Here is a 20,531-nt window from a genome sequence, read left to right as displayed (position 1 = left end):
GGACAGGATCAGCCTCCTCAGGGAACTGATCTTACCCCTGATGAAGGAACTGCCCCAGAGGTTGTTAGGCCTGTCCTGACAGAGCCTCTGATGGCAGTGGACCCTTCTCAGGTGGGATCCAGTCTGGAGCAGGTAACCTGCCCCTCTCTACCTTGCCTTAGTCAGCCCAGGGCTGCAGAGGACAAGAAGGACAGCGAGACCCAGAGGGCCCCCTGTCAAATAAAGCACCCCCATCAACAGATTAGGGGCACCAAAACTAGTAGGCCTAGTAAGGTGAAAACTTTAAAAACTCCTGAGGGAGCCCCCTTAAAAATAGTTAGGGATCTCCCACAGATGGATTCTGTTGGGCACAGCCAAACCTGGGACCCAAGGGGCCCAAACCTGAACTGTCCCTCCAGCAAGCCAAACAGAGGGACCCAGCCTCCGGCTTTAGGTAGCCAGAGGTTGACCCTGAGAGCTCAGTGCAACTCAGTTGAAGAAAGAAAGGCACATATGGTGGAAGATAATTGGAGGAAGTTGAGCCCAAAAATAGTGGAGCCTCACTTCAACACTCCATATCCAAACCAGCCTTTAACTTTGCATAAACACACCCAAGGTAGTGATTCCCTATGGTGGAGACCCTCTAATACCCCTAGGGTGAGGGACTGCTTAGTGGACCATGAGACAGGGGGTACCCATGCTAGTGCAGGTACTTCCTTATATGGCCACTCAGGCAATATAGGCTTACCTGGCCAAGGATAGCCTTATCTCCTTTCGTTTGGGGGGGGGTTATGTAGGAAGGTGGCTACCTGACTATGGTTACCCCAGATTTTTTGCCCTGTGTTTAGCTGGTTTTCGACTTAGTTGGCCTGGTTCCCTGCTAATCAGGGCCCCAGGCTATCTGCTCTCTCTGTAAAATGGATTCCATGTACCCTAGGTGCATAACTAGATTGGCTTGGGTCACCTTATCAGCCCCTGTACAGTGCACTATAGGTGCCCAGGGCATAGGTGCATCCAAGGCCTACCAGGGGCTGCAGCATATCTTTTGCCACCCCTGGCTGGCTATCTAAATTGACACAACTGGCTGATCACTCAGCTGGGGCAAGTGGGTGTAATCACCCCTTGCTTAGATATAGTATACCTATATCTAAACCTATATCTGGACACATATATAACCTGTGAGCCACTCCTATGGAAGGCCTCATCAATCCTGGAGGCAGAGTGCGTGGTTTTATGTGAGATGGAGCTCTGGCATGAGCTGAGCCTGTCTGCAGCTGTCGGGAACAACTCCCTAAGCTGATCCGGGATAATGCCATACCATATACTCTTAAGCGCCTTATAATCCTCGCGGTTATATAGCAACTTTGGTTTGGCTTTATCAAAACATGTCGTGTAAGGTGTCATACGAATTGGAATACTACCCCCTCGCCAGTTCTGGCGACGGGGGTAGCATTCCACCCTTCTAGAGGGAGAAGACATGTTACTTTACTGAAACGCGGTTGATTTAAAATGAGCCTCAGATCCACAAAATGGATGCCCCTGCCACAGACACGGGTCTGGCCTCCTGCTGCTGACCGAAACCCGGCAGAGGAGGCCTGGACAAAGAGTTTCCTGTCACAGGGCGGTGTCAAACCACCCCAGACAGGAGATAGTGGATTGGAGTAGGGAGGTTTCAAAGAAACCAGACACTGCCTGGGGAGCACAAGGCTGCCCCTTGCAGGATCCGGCCAAACCGGTTCTGGGGCCTCCCAGCCCCTGTCCCAGCGCGGCCAGGATCAAAGGAGAGGGGTGTAACCACCCCCTTCCTGGGTCCCACCCATAGGAGGGGACCTAGCAGGATGTCCAACCCCCTAGATTCGAATAAGAGGGGGAGCAGTCCCAACGGACTTCAGATCATCCTGAAGAAACATAAGAAACGAAATCTGGACCCTTCGACTTTCTACACGACGTGAGAAGACTGAAGAATCTCCCTTGTGGTCAAGGAGTGACCACCCTGTGCAAACAGGCACCATCCAGCCCTCGACCCTTGCTTTGTTGCAGTTCCCGCCGGAACTCGAGCGACAGAGATCGACGAGATCAAGCTTGCCTGCCTTCTACCTGCCCGATCCACAGTCCCTGCAGAGCTGAGACCCGTGGAGGCGACCGGAAGCGTGGGGCACGCCATCTTGAAAAGGCCACGAGACGCTGACCGTGCAGCCCACGAGTGACCCTCGAAGCTGTACACCGGGGTTTGAGAAGCCCCAGCCCCGAGCTCCACTTGCACCAAAGCTCACCCCTCCACACTCGACGAGTGCTGCGTGGGGCCCTTCTGCCTGTGTGTGCTCGACGCGTTGGCCCGGTCACTTGCCAGCTGGCTTGTGGCCCCTGTGCCGACGAAACTTGAAAACCGACTTGCTTTTCTGGTTGCTCCAGATCTGCACCAGCTCCTGTGAAAAGGAGCACCCACTCTGACCCTCCTGGTTCGAGTGATAAGCAATCTCCCGGTTCCGCGTGGATTGCTTTTGCCAAGTGCTGTTTGCTACAATCTTCAAGCCGACGGTGCTGACGGCGAGAGCCTACGTGGGACAGATCGTGACCTGCTCCTGGACATCGCAGATGCCCCAGAGCCCACGTGACAGCGGAGAGAAGCCTATCGACAACCGCCTGATTGCGCCCGACATTGCCTGGTTCCGTCCTGGTTCCACCCTGGTCACTGCTGAGTGACCCAGACTCTGTCCCCTCTGCTTTCAGGTACTTTTCTACTTCGATCCACCCTTGGATCGCACCGGACACTTCTGCTTCACAGCGCCTGCAGCTGCAACAGCTCCAAGCACCAAGAACCTGCGTGACAGAACCCGACGCCACTTCGACCCTGTGCACCCACGGCCTGTGGGTGAGGTAACTTTGCAACGCCGGTGTCCTTACACTGGCACACACCTCTAGGGTCTGTGTCTGAAGTTTTGTGTTTCTAGGTTCAGCGGAAGTATCATTTAATTCACTTTAACTAACTTTTACGCACCATTGACTTTACATTGGTGCGCGCCGCACTTTCCGTGCTGCACCCGTATCCTGTGGGCTACTCCCGACTTCTTCATTGCTTGTCCTGACTGCTCCCAGCGAATCTCTAGGCCCTAGGCCTAACCATTGCTCGATAAGTGTTACTTATACCATTTTTTTAGTATATGGTCTGAGTGGCCCCCCGCCCTCAGCCATAATTGTGCCAACTTTATATGTTTAACAGTGCTTTTGATTTAACGCTTGTGCCCCTTTCCTCATAAAGAGTACTGGGGAGTAATTTAGAAATAAATACATATATTTTTACAATATATACTTGTGTGGTGTCCTTTCATTTGATTACAGGATTGTATGTGGTAAAACAAGCACGCTTAACACGACCTCTTAAGTTAAGCCTTTAAGGCTGCTTAGTCCATGCTACCACTAGGATAGCTTGTCTACAAGGTTGACTTACAACCTGACATCTTTGGGGTTTGTTTGGACTGATACCCAGTGGTTCCAGAATTGGAAACACTACATATCAGGCCAACTTCTCACATTCTCTGTTTGCCCAAATACCTTGAGCAAATATAGACAAGAACCCATCATCAATGGTTTGAAAGTTGAAGCCTTTAGAGACACAGGGGCTAGCATCACCATGGTGGCTGACTGTATAGTCCCCTCTAAACAACTTTTACCAGGTGCCACATACCAGGTAACAAACATTGATGGCATCCAAACAAATCATCCCATGGCAGTAGTAAGTCTCAGCTGGGGAGGTGTCACTGGCCCAAAGAGAGTGGCAGTGTCACCAAACTTGCCTGTAGACTGTCTACTGGGCAATGATTTGGAAATCTCAGCCTGGGCTGAGGTTGAACAGGAAATCCATTCTAGAATGGTAAATTCCAATGGAAAGGTTAGTGGGGCTGTACTGGCTATAGCCCCAATTCAAGATGTCCTTCCTGAAAAGGTTGGTAGGGCTGAGCAACTCTCTGCCCCATCTTTAACAAAAGCTCTTCCAAAGCAGAATAGCAAAGCTGTTATGATAACAGCAGAAACCCAAACTGAGTCTCCTCCTGAAAAGGTTGGTGGGGCTGTGATGGCCACAGCCCAAACTCAAACAGATATGTGTGTTGTGAAGCCTGAAATGATGGATCCCTCCACCCAAACTGAGAGCATGGAGGAGGAAGAGAAATCTCCCCCTCACCAGACAGTAGGACAGGATCAGCCTCCTCAGGGAACTGATCTTACCCCTGATGAAGGAACTGCCCCAGAGGTTGTTAGGCCTGGCCTGACAGAGCCTCTGATGGCAGTGGACCCTTCTCAGGTGGGATCCAGTCTGGAGCAGGTAACCTGCCCCTCTCTACCTTGCCTCAGTCAGCCCAGGGCTGCAGAGGACAAGAAGGACAGTGAGACCCAGAGGGCCCCCTGTCAAATAAAGCACCCCCATCAACAGATTAGGGGCACCAAAACTAGTAGGCCTAGTAAGGTGAAAACTTTAAAAACTCCTGAGGGAGCCCCCTTAAAAACAGTTAGGGACCTCCCACAGATGGATTCTGTTGGGCACAGCCAAACCTGGGACCCAAAGGGCCCAAACCTGAACTGTCCCTCCAGCAAGCCAAACAGAGGGACCCAGCCTCCAGCTTTAGGTAGCCAGAGGTTGACCCTGAGAGCTCAGTGCAACTCAGTTGAAGAAAGAAAGGCACACATGGTGGAAGATAATTGGAGGAAGTTGAGCCCAAAAATAGTGGGGCCTCACTTCAATACTCCATATCCAAACCAGCCTTTAACTTTGCATAAACACACCCAAGGTAGTGATTCCCTATGGTGGAGACCCTCTAATACCCCTAGGGTGAGGGACTGCTTAGTGGACCATGAGACAGGGGGTACCCATGCTAGTGCAGGTACTTCCTTATATGGCCACTCAGGCAATATAGGCTTACCTGGCCAAGGATAGCCTTATCTCCTTTCGTTTGGGGGGGGGTTATGTAGGAAGGTGGCTACCTGACTATGGTTACCCCAGATTTTTTGCCCTGTGTTTAGCTGGTTTTCGACTTAGTTGGCCTGGTTCCCTGCTAATCAGGGCCCCAGGCTATCTGCTCTCTCTGTAAAATGGATTCCATGTACCCTAGGTGCATAACTAGATTGGCTTGGGTCACCTTATCAGCCCCTGTACAGTGCACTATAGGTGCCCAGGGCATAGGTGCATCCAAGGCCTACCAGGGGCTGCAGCATATCTTTTGCCACCCCTGGCTGGTTCTTAAATTGACACAACTGGCTGATCACTCAGCTGGGGCAAGTGGGTGTAATCACCCCTTGCTTAGATATAGTATACCTATATCTAACCCTATATCTGGACACATATATAACCTGTGAGCCACTCCTATGGAAGGCCTCATCAATCCTGGAGGCAGAGTGCGTGGTTTTATGTGAGATGGAGCTCTGGCATGAGCTGAGCCTGTCTGCAGCTGTCGGGAACAACTCCCTAAGCTGATCCGGGATAATGCCATACCATATACTCTTAAGCGCCTTATAATCCTCGCGGTTATATAGCAACTTTGGTTTGGCTTTATCAAAACATGTCGTGTAAGGTGTCATACGAATTGGAATACTACCCCCTCGCCAGTTCTGGCGACGGGGGTAGCATTCCACCCTTCTAGAGGGAGAAGACATGTTACTTTACTGAAACGCGGTTGATTTAAAATGAGCCTCAGATCCACAAAATGGATGCCCCTGCCACAGACACGGGTCTGGCCTCCTGCTGCTGACCGAAACCCGGCAGAGGAGGCCTGGACAAAGAGTTTCCTGTCACAGGGCGGTGTCAAACCACCCCAGACAGGAGATAGTGGATTGGAGTAGGGAGGTTTCAAAGAAACCAGACACTGCCTGGGGAGCACAAGGCTGCCCCTTGCAGGATCCGGCCAAACCGGTTCTGGGGCCTCCCAGCCCCTGTCCCAGCGCGGCCAGGATCAAAGGAGAGGGGTGTAACCACCCCCTTCCTGGGTCCCACCCATAGGAGGGGACCTAGCAGGACGTCCAACCCCCTAGATTCGAATAAGAGGGGGAGCAGTCCCAACGGACTTCAGATCATCCTGAAGAAACATAAGAAACGAAATCTGGACCCTTCGACTTTCTACACGACGTGAGAAGACTGAAGAATCTCCCTTGTGGTCAAGGAGTGACCACCCTGTGCAAACAGGCACCATCCAGCCCTCGACCCTTGCTTTGTTGCAGTTCCCGCCGGAACTCGAGCGACAGAGATCGACGAGATCAAGCTTGCCTGCCTTCTACCTGCCCGATCCACAGTCCCTGCAGAGCTGAGACCCGTGGAGGCGACCGGAAGCGTGGGGCACGCCATCTTGAAAAGGCCACGAGACGCTGACCGTGCAGCCCACGAGTGACCCTCGAAGCTGTGCACCGGGGTTTGAGAAGCCCCAGCCCCGAGCTCCACTTGCACCAAAGCTCACCCCTCCACACTCGACGAGTGCTGCGTGGGGCCCTTCTGCTTGTGTGCGCTCGACGCGTTGGCCCGGTCACTTGCCAGCTGGCTTGTGGCCCCTGTGCCGACGAAACTTGAAACACGACTTGCTTTTCTGGTTGCTCCAGATCTGCACCAGCTCCTGTGAAAAGGAGCACCCACTCTGACCCTCCTGGTTCGAGTGATAAGCAATCTCCCGGTTCCGCGTGGATTGCTTTTGCCAAGTGCTGTTTGCTGCAATCTTGAAGCCGACGGTGCTGACGGCGAGAGCCTACGTGGGACAGATCGTGACCTGCTCCTGGACGTCGCAGATGCCCCAGAGCCCACGTGACAGCGGAGAGAAGCCTATCGACAACCGCCTGATTGCGCCCGACATTGCCTGGTTCCGTCCTGGTTCCACCCTGGTCACTGCTGAGTGACCCAGACTCTGTCCCCTCTGCTTTCAGGTACTTTTCTACTTCGATCCACCCTCGGATCGCACCGGACACTTCTGCTTCACAGCGCCTGCAGCTGCAACAGCTCCAAGCACCAAGAACCTGCGTGACAGAACCCGACGCCACTTCGACCCTGTGCACCCACGGCCTGTGGGTGAGGTAACTTTGCAACGCCGGTGTCCTTACACTGGTACACACCTCTAGGGTCTGTGTCTAAAGTTTTGTGTTCCTAGGTTCAGCGGAAGTATCATTTAATTCACTTTAACTAACTTTTACGCACCATTGACTTTACATTGGTGCGCGCCGCACTTTCCGTGCTGCACCCGTCTCCTGTGGGCTACTCCCGACTTCTTCATTGCTTGTCCTGACTGCTCCCAGCGAATCTCTAGGCCCTAGGCCTAACCATTGCTCGATAAGTGTTACTTATACCATTTTTTTAGTATATGGTCTGAGTGGCCCCCCCGCCCTCAGCCATAATTGTGCCAACTTTATATGTTTAACAGTGCTTTTGATTTAACGCTTGTGCCCCTTTCCTCATAAAGAGTACTGGGGAGTAATTTAGAAATAAATACATATATTTTTACAATATATACTTGTGTGGTGTCCTTTCATTTGATTACAGGATTGTATGTGGTAAAACAAGCTCGCTTAACACGACCTCTTAAGTTAAGCCTTTAAGGCTGCTTCGTCCATGCTACCACTAGGATAGCTTGTCTACAAGGTTGACTTACAACCTGACATCTTTGGGGTTTGTTTGGACTGATACCCAGTGGTTCCAGAATTGGAAACACTACATATCAGGCCAACTTCTCACAACATGACATACATGACATGACATACATGACATGACATACATGACATGACATACATGACATGACATACATGACATACATGACATGACTGACATGACATGACATGACATGACATGACATACATGACATACATGACAGACATGACATACATGACATGACATACATGACATGACATACATGACATGACCTACATGACATGACATACATGACATGACATACATGACATGACATGACATACATGACAGACATGACAGACATGACATACATGACATGACATGACATGACATGACAGACATGACATACATGACATGACATACATGACATGACATACATGACATGACATACATGACATGACATACATGACATGACAGACATGACAGACATGACATGACATGACAGACATGACAGACATGACAGACATGACATACATGACATAACAGACATGACATGACATACATGACATGACATACATGACATGACATACATGACATACATGACATGACATGACATGACATACATGACAGACATGACATACATGACATGACATACATGACATGGCATACATGACATGACAGACATGACATACATGACATGACATACATGACATGACATGACATGACATACATGACATGACATACATGACATGACATACATGACATGACTGACATGACATGACATGCATGACATGACATACATGACATGACATACATGACATACATGACATACATGACATACATGACATACATGACATACATGACATGACATACATGACATACATGACATACATGACATGACATGACATACATGACAGACATGACATACATGACATGACATGACAGACATGACATACATGACATGACATACATGACATGACATGACATGACATGACATACATGACATGACATACATAACATGACTGACATGACATGACATGCATGACATGACATACATGAAATGACATACATGACATACATGACATACATGACATACATGACAGACATGACAGACATGACATACATGACATGACATGACATGACATGCATGACATGACATGACATGACATACATGACATGACATGACATGACATACATGACATGAATGACATGACATACATGACATGACAGACATGACATGACATACATGACATGACATACATGACATGACATACATGACATACATGACATGACATGACATACATGACATACATGACATACATGACATGACATGACATGACATGACATGACATACATGACATACATGACATGACATACATGACATGACATACATGACATGACATACATGACTGACATGACATGACATGCATGACATGACATGCATGACATGACATACATGACATGACATACATGACTGACATGACATACATGACATACATGACATGACATACATGACATGACATACATGACATACATGACATGACATACATGACATACATGACATGACATACATGACATGACATACATGACATGACATACATGACATGACATACATGACATGACATACATGACATGACATACATGACATGACATACATGACATGACATACATGACATGACATACATGACATACATGACATGACATGACATGACATGACAGACATGACATACATGACATGACATACATGACATGACATACATGACATACATGACAGACATGACATGACATACATGACATGACAGACATGACATACATGACATGACATACATGACATGACATGACATGACATACATGACAGACATACATGACATGACAGACATGACATACATGACATGACATGACATGACATACATGACATGACATACATGACATGACTGACATGACATACATGACATGACAGACATGACATGACATACATGACATGACATACATGACATGACATACATGACATACATGACATGACATGACATACATGACATACATGACATACATGACATGACATGACATGACATGACATACATGACATACATGACATGACATACATGACATGACATACATGACATGACATGACATGCATGACATGACATGCATGACATGACATGCATGACATGACATACATGACATGACATACATGACTGACATGACATACATGACATGACATACATGACATGACATACATGACATACATGACATGACATACATGACATACATGACATGACATACATGACATACATGACATACATGACATGACATACATGACATGACATACATGACATGACATACATGACATACATGACATGACATGACATGACAGACATGACATGACATACATGACATGACATACATGACATGACATACATGACATGACATACATGACATGACATGACATGCATGACTGACATGACATGACATGCATGACATGACATGCATGACATGACATACATGACATGACATACATGACATGACATACATGACATGACATGCATGACATGACATGACATATATGACATGACATACATGACTGACATGACATGACATACATGACATGACATACATGACATACATGACATGACATACATGACATACATGACATACATGACATGACATACATGACATGACATACATGACATGACATACATGACATGACATACATGACATGACATACATGACATACATGACATGACATGACATGACATACATGACATGACATACATGACATACATGACATGACATACATGACATACATGACATACATGACATGACATACATGACATGACATACATGACATGACATACATGACATGACATACATGACATGACATACATGACATGACATACATGACATGACATGACATACATGACATGACATACATGACATGACATACATGACATGACATACATGACATGACATACATGACATGACATACATGACTGACATGACATGACATGCATGACATGACATGCATGACATGACATACATGACATGACATACATGACTGACATGACATACATGACATACATGACATGACATACATGACATGACATACATGACATACATGACATACATGACATGACATACATGACATACATGACATACATGACATGACATACATGACATGACATACATGACATGACATACATGACATGACATACATGACATGACATACATGACATGACATACATGACATACATGACATGACATGACATGACATGACAGACATGACATGACATACATGACATGACATACATGACATGACATACATGACATGACATACATGACATGACATACATGACATACATGACATACATGACATGACATGACATGACATACATGACATGACATACATGACATGACATACATGACATGACATGACATACATGACATACATGACATGACATATATGACATGACATACATGACATGACACACATGACATGACATACATGACATGACATACATGACATGACATGACATGACATACATGACATGACATACATGACATGACATACATGACATACATGACATGATGTGAGAAGTTGGCCTGATATGTAGTGTTTCCAATTCTGGAACCACTGGGTATCAGTCCAAACAAACCCCAAAGATGTCAGGTTGTAAGTCAACCTTGTTAGACAAGCTATCCTAGTGGTAGCATGGACTAAGCAGCCTTAAAGGCTTAACTTAAGAGGTCGTGTTAAGCGAGCTGTTTTACCACATACAATCCTGTAATCAAATGAAAGGACACCACACAAGTATATATTGTAAAAATATATGTATTTATTTCTAAATTACTCCCCAGTACTCTTTATGAGGAAAGGGGCACAAGCGTTAAATCAAAAGCACAGTAAAACATATAAAGTTGCACAGTTATGGATGAGGGCGGGTGGCCACTCAGACCATATATTAAAAAAGTGGTATAAGGAACACTTATCGAACAATGGTTAGGCCTAGGGCCTAGAGATTCGCTGGGAGCAGTCAGGACTAGCAATGATGAAGTCGGGAGTAGCCCACAGGAGACGGGTGCAGCACGGAAAGTGCGGCGCGCACCAATGTAAAGTCAATGGTGCGTAAAAGTTGGATAAAGTGAATTAAATGATACTTCCGCTGAACCTAGGAACACAAAACTTTAGACACAGACCCTAGAGGTGTGTACCAGTGTAAGGACACCGGCGTTGCAAAGTTACCTCACCCACAGGCCGTGGGTGCACAGGGTCGAAGTGGCGTCGGGTTCTGTCACACAGGTTCTTGGTGCTTGAAGCTGTTGCAGCTGCAGGCGCTGTGAAGCAGAAGTGTCCGGTGCGATCCAAGGGTGGATCGAAGTAGAAAAGTACCTGAAAGCAGAGGGGACAGAGTCTGGGTCACTCAGCAGTGACCAGGGTGGAACCAGGACGGAACCAGGCAATGTCGGGCGCAATCAGGCGGTTGTTGATAGGCTTCTCTCCGCTGTCACGTGGGCTCTGGGGCATCTGCGACGTCCAGGAGCAGGTCACGATCTGTCCCACGTAGGCTCTCGCCGTCAGCACCGTCGGCTTCAAGATTGCAGCAAACAGCACTTGGCAAAAGCAATCCACGCAGAACCGGGAGATTGCTTATCACTCGAACCAGGAGGGTCAGAGTGGGTGCTCCTTTTCACAGGAGCTGGTGCAGATCTGGAGCAACCAGAAAAGCGAGTCGTATTTCAAGTTTCGTCGGCACAGGGGCCACAAGCCAGCTGGCAAGTGACCGGGCCAACGCGTCGAGCACACACAGGCAGAAGGGCCCCACGCAGCACTCGTCGAGTGTGGAGGGGTGAGCTTTGGTGCAAGTGGAGCTCGGGGCTGGGGCTTCTAAAACCCCGGTGTACAGCTTCGAGGGTCACTCGTGGGCTGCACGGTCAGCGTCTCGTGGCCTTTTCAAGATGGCGTGCCCCACGCTTCCGGTCGCCTCCACGGGTCTCAGCTCTGCAGGGACTGTGGATCGGGCAGGTAGAAGGCAGGCAAGCTTGATCTCGTCGATCTCTGTCGCTCGAGTCCCGGCGGGGACTGCAACAAAGCAAGGGTCGAGGGCTGGTTGGTACCTGTTTGCACAGGGTGGTCACTCCTTGACCACAAGGGAGATTCTTCAGTCTTCTCACGTCGTGTAGAAAGTCGAAGGGTCCAGATTTCGTTTCTTATGTTTCTTCAGGATGATCTGAAGTCCGTTGGGACTGCTCCCCCTCTTATTCGAATCTAGGGGGTTGGACATCCTGCTAGGTCCCCTCCTATGGGTGGGACCCAGGAAGGGGGTGGTTACACCCCTCTCCTTTGATCCTGGCCGCGCTGGGACAGGGGCTGGGAGGCCCCAGAACCGGTTTGGCCGGATCCTGCAAGGGGCAGCCTTGTGCTCCCCAGGCAGTGTCTGGTTTCTTTGAAACCTCCCTACTCCAATCCACTATCTCCTGTCTGGAGTGGTTTGACACCGCCCTGTGACAGGAAACTCTTTGTCCAGGCCTCCTCTGCCGGGTTTCGGTCAGCAGCAGGAGGCCAGACCCGTGTCTGTGGCAGGGGCATCCATTTTGTGGATCTGAGGCTCATTTTAAATCAACCGCGTTTCAGTAAAGTAACATGTCTTCTCCCTCTAGAAGGGTGGAATGCTACCCCCGTCGCCAGAACTGGCGAGGGGGTAGTATTCCAATTCGTATGACACCTTACACGACATGTTTTGATAAAGCCAAACCAAAGTTGCTATATAACCGCGAGGATTATAAGGCGCTTAAGAGTATATGGTATGGCATTATCCCGGATCAGCTTAGGGAGTTGTTCCCGACAGCTGCAGACAGGCTCAGCTCATGCCAGAGCTCCATCTCACATAAAACCACGCACTCTGCCTCCAGGATTGATGAGGCCTTCCATAGGAGTGGCTCACAGGTTATATATGTGTCCAGATATAGGTTTAGATATAGGTATACTATATCTAAGCAAGGGGTGATTACACCCACTTGCCCCAGCTGAGTGATCAGCCAGTTGTGTCAATTTAAGAACCCGCCAGGGGTGGCAAAAGCTATGCTTCAGCCCCTGGTAGGCCTTGGTGGCACCTATGCCCTGAGCACCTATAGTGCATGGTACAGGGGCTGACAAGGAGTCCATTTCCAATTGTGGTATGTACCTATAGCACATGTATTATAAATTTAGAGAGAGAACAGCAGGCTGGGGGTCTGATTAGCAGGCCCACAGCCTCAGTAAGTCGAAAACCAGTGAAGCAAAAAGCAAAAATTGGGGTGACCATAGGATAGCAGACCCTACTCTCCTACACATGACATGACAGACATGACATACATGACATGACATACATGACATGACATACATGACATACATGACATGACATACATGACATACATGACATACATGACATGACATACATGACATGACATACATGACATGACATACATGACATACATGACATACATGACATACATGACAGACATGACATACATGACATACATGACATACATGACATACATGACATGACATACATGACATACATGGCAGACATGACAGACATGACATGACATACATGACATGACATACATGACATGACAGACATGACATACATGACATGACATACATGACATGACATGACATACATGACAGACATGACATGACATACATGACATGACATACATGACATGACATACATGACATACATGACATACATGACATACATGACATGACATACATGACATACATGACAGACATGACAGACATGACATAACAGACATGACAGACATGACATAACAGACATGACATAACAGACATGACATGACATACATGACATGACAGACATGACAGACATGACTGACATGACAGACATGACAGACATGACAGACATGACATACATGACATGACATACATGACATGACAGACATGACATGCCATACATGACATGACATACATGACATGACATACATGACATGACATACATGACATGACATACATGACATGACATACATGACATGACATACATGACATGACATACATGACATGACATACATGACTGACATGACATACATGACATGACATACATGACATGACATGACAGACATGACATGACATGACAGACATGACATGACAGACATGACATGACATACATGACATGACATGACAGACATGACATGACAGACATGACATGACAGACATGACATGACAGACATGACATGACATGACATACATGACATGACATGACATGACATACATGACATGACATACATGACATACATGACATACATGACATACATGACATGACATACATGACATACATGACAGACATGACAGACATGACATAACAGACATGACAGACATGACATAACAGACATGACATAACAGACATGACATGACATACATGACATGACAGACATGACTGACATGACAGACATGACAGACATGACATACATGACATGACATACATGACATGACAGACATGACATGCCATACATGACATGACATACATGACATGACATACATGACATGACATACATGACATGACATACATGACATGACATACATGACATGACATACATGACATGACATACATGACATGACATACATGACATGACATACATGACTGACATGACATACATGACATGACATACATGACATGACATACATGACATGACATGACAGACATGACATGACAGACATGACATGACATACATGACATGACATGACAGACATGACATGACAGACATGACATGACAGACATGACATACATGACATACATGACATACATGACATGACATACATGACATACATGACAGACATGACAGACATGACATAACAGACATGACAGACATGACATAACAGACATGACATAACAGACATGACATGACATACATGACATGACAGACATGACTGACATGACAGACATGACAGACATGACATACATGACATGACATACATGACATGACAGACATGACATGCCATACATGACATGACATACATGACATGACATACATGACATGACATACATGACATGACATACATGACATGACATACATGACATGACATACATGACATGACATACATGACATGACATACATGACTGACATGACATACATGACATGACATACATGACATGACATACATGACATGACATGACAGACATGACATGACAGACATGACATGACATACATGACATGACATGACAGACATGACATGACAGACATGACATGACAGACATGACATGACAGACATGACATGACATGACAGACGTGACAGACATGACAGACATGACATGACAGACATGACAGACATGACAAACATGACATAACAGACATGACATGACATACATGACATGACATACATGACATACATGACATACATGACATGACATACATGACATGACATACATGACATGACATGACATACATGACATGACATACATGACATGACATACATGACATGACATGACATGACATACATGACATGACATACATGACATACATGACATGACATACATGACATGACATGACATACATGACATGACATACATGACTGACATGACATACATGACATACATGACATGACATGACAGACATGACATGACATACATGACATGACATGACATGACATGACTGACATGACATACATGACATGACATACATGACATGACATACATGACATGACATGACATACATGACATACATGACATACATGACATGACATACATGACATGACATACATGACATGACATGACATACATGACATACATGACATGACATACATGACATGACATGACATGACATGACATGACATACATGACATGACATACATGACATGACATGACATGACATGACAGACATGACATACATGACATACATGACATGACATACATGACATGACATACATGACATGACATACATGACATGACATGACATACATGACATACATGACATGACATACATGACATGACATACATGACATGACATACATGACATGACATGACATACATGACATACATGACATGACATACATGACATGACATGACATGACATGACATACATGACATGACATACATGACATGACTTGACATGACATACATGACATACATGACATACATGACATGACATACATGACATGACATACATGACATGACATGACATACATGACATACATGACATGACATACATGACATGACATGACATGACATGACATACATGACATGACATACATGACATACATGACATGACATGACATGACAGACATGACATACATGACATGACATACATGACATGCATGACATGACATACATGACATGACATACATGACATACATGACATACATGACATGACATACATGACACACATGACATGACATACATGACATGACATACATGACATGACATACATGACATGACATGACATACATGACATGACATACATGACTGACATGACATACATGACATACATGACATGACATACATGACATGACATGACATGACATACATGACATGACATACATGACATACATGACAGACATGACATGACATACATGACATGACATGACAGACATGACATGACATGACAGACATGACATGACAGACATGACATGACATGACAGACATGACATGACAGACATGACATGACATACATGACATGACATACATGACATGACAGACATGACATGACATACATGACATGACATACATGACATACATGACATACATGACATGACATGACAGACATGACATGACATACATGACATGACATACATGACATGACATACATGACATGACATACATGACAGACATGACATGACATACATGACATGACATGACAGACATGACATGACAGACATGACATGACATACATGACATGACATGACAGACATGACAGACATGACAGACATGACAGACATGACATACATGACATGACATACATGACATGACAGACATGACATACATGACATGACATACATGACATACATGACATACATGACATACATGACATGACATACATGACATACATGACATACATGACATACATGACATGACATACATGACATACATGACATGACATGACATACATGACATGACATGACTGACATGACATGACTGACATGACATACATGACATGACATGACAGACATGACAGACATGACAGACATGACATGACAGACATGACAGACATGACAGACATGACAGACATGACATACATGACATGACATACATGACATGACAGACATGACATGACAGACATGACATGACATACATGACATACATGACATACATGACATACATGACATACATTGTGAGAAGTTGGCCTGATATGTAGTGTTTCCAATTCTGGAACCACTTGGTATCAGTCCAAACAAACCCCAAAGATGTCAGGTTGTAAGTCAACCTTGTTAGACAAGCTATCCTAGTGGTAGCATGGACTAAGCAGCCTTAAAGGCTTAACTTAAGAGGTCGTGTTAAGCGAGCTGTTTTACCACATACAATCCTGTAATCAAATGAAAGGACACCACACAAGTATATATTGTAAAAATATATGTATTTATTTCTAAATTACTCCCCAGTACTCTTTATGAGGAAAGGGGCACAAGCGTTAAATCAAAAGCACAGTAAAACATATAAAGTTGCACAGTTATGGATGAGGGCGGGTGGCCACTCAGACCATATATTAAAAAAAGTGGTATAAGGAACACTTGTCGAACAATGGTTAGGCCTAGGGCCTAGAGATTCGCTGGGAGCAGTCAGGACTAGCAATGATGAAGTCGGGAGTAGCCCACAGGAGACGGGTGCAGCACGGAAAGTGCGGCTCGCACCAATGCAAAGTCAATGGTGCGTAAAAGTTGGATAAAGTGAATTAAAAGGTACTTCCGCTGAACCTAGGAACACAAAACTTTAGACACAGACCCTAGAGGTGTGTACCAGTGTAAGGACACCGGCGTTGCAAAGTTACCTCACCCACAGGCCGTGGGTGCACAGGGTCGAAGTGGCGTCGGGTTCTGTCACGCAGGTTCTTGGTGCTTGAAGCTGTTGCAGCTGCAGGCGCTGTGAAGCAGAAGTGTCCGGTGCGATCCAAGGGTGGATCGAAGTAGAAAAGTACCTGAAAGCAGAGGGGACAGAGTCTGGGTCACTCAGCAGTGACCAGGGTGGAACCAGGACGGAACCAGGCAATGTCGGGCGCAATCAGGCGGTTGTCGATAGGCTTCTCTCCGCTGTCACGTGGGCTCTGGGGCATCTGCGACGTCCAGGAGCAGGTCACGATCTGTCCCACGTAGGCTCTCGCCGTCAGCACCGTCGGCTTCAAGATTGCAGCAAACAGCACTTGGCAAAAGCAATCCACGCAGAACCGGGAGATTGCTTATCACTCGAACCAGGAGGGTCAGAGTGGGGGCTCCTTTTCACAGGAGCTGGTGCAGATCTGGAGCAACCAGAAAAGCGAGTCGTATTTCAGTTTTCGTCGGCACAGGGGCCACAAGCCAGCTGGCAAGTGACCGGGCCAACGCGTCGAGCACACACAGGCAGAAGGGCCCCACGCAGCACTCGTCGAGTGTGGAGGGGTGAGCTTTGGTGCAAGTGGAGCTCGGGGCTGGGGCTTCTCAAACCCCGGTGTACAGCTTCGATGGTCACTTGTGGGCTGCACGGTCAGCGTCTCGTGGCCTTTTCAAGATGGCGTGCCCCACGCTTCCGGTCGCCTCCACGGGTCTCAGCTCTGCAGGGACTGTGGATCGGGCAGGTAGAAGGCAGGCAAGCTTGATCTCGTCGATCTCTGTCGCTCGAGTTCCGGCGGGAACTGCAACAAAGCAAGGGTCGAGGGCTGGATGGTGCCTGTTTGCACAGGGTGGTCACTCCTTGACCACAAGGGAGATTCTTCAGTCTTCTCACGTCGTGTAGAAAGTCGAAGGGTCCAGAATTCGTTTCTTATGTTTCTTCAGGATGATCTGAGGTCCGTTGGGACTGCTCCGCCTCTTATTCGAATCTGGGGGGTTGGACATCCTGCTAGGTCCCCTCCTATGGGTGGGACCCAGGAAGGGGGTGGTTACACCCCTCTCCTTTGATCCTGGCCGCGCTGGGACAGGGGCTGGGAGGCCCCAGAACCGGTTTGGCCGGATCCTGCAAGGGGCAGCCTTGTGCTCCCCAGGCAGTGTCTGGTTTCTTTGAAACCTCCCTACTCCAATCCACTATCTCCTGTCTGGGGTGGTTTGACACCGCCCTGTGACAGGAAACTCTTTGTCCAGGCCTCCTCTGCCGGGTTTCGGTCAGCAGCAGGAGGCCAGACCCGTGTCTGTGGCAGGGGCATCCATTTTGTGGATCTGAGGCTCATTTTAAATCAACCGCGTTTCAGTAAAGCAACATGTCTTCTCCCTCTAGAAGGGTGGAATGCTACCCCCGTCGCCAGAACTGGCGAGGGGGTAGTATTCCAATTCGTATGACACCTTACACGACATGTTTTGATAAAGCCAAACCAAAGTTGCTATATAACCGCGAGGATTATAAGGCGCTTAAGAGTATATGGTATGGCATTATCCCGGATCAGCTTAGGGAGTTGTTCCCGACAGCTGCAGACAGGCTCAGCTCATGCCAGAGCTCCATCTCACATAAAACCACGCACTCTGCCTCCAGGATTGATGAGGCCTTCCATAGGAGTGGCTCACAGGCTATATATGTGTCCAGATATAGGTTTAGATATAGGTTTACTATATCTAAGCAAGGGGTGATTACACCCACTTGCCCCAGCTGAGTGATCAGCCAGTTGTGTCAATTTTAGATAGCCAGCCAGGGGTGGCAAAAGATATGCTGCAGCCCCTGGTAGGCCTTGGATGCACCTATGCCCTGGGCACCTATAGTGCTCTGTACAGGGGCTGATAAGGTGACCCAAGCCAATCTAGTTATGCACCTAGGGTACATGGAATCCGTTTTACAGAGAGAGCAGATAGCCTGGGGCC

This window comes from Lissotriton vulgaris, chromosome 12 (genome assembly GCF_964263255.1).
Source record: "Lissotriton vulgaris chromosome 12, aLisVul1.2, whole genome shotgun sequence".
In the NCBI taxonomy this organism is placed as follows: domain Eukaryota; kingdom Metazoa; phylum Chordata; class Amphibia; order Caudata; family Salamandridae; genus Lissotriton; species Lissotriton vulgaris.
Note: the sequence above shows the minus strand (reverse complement) of the source record.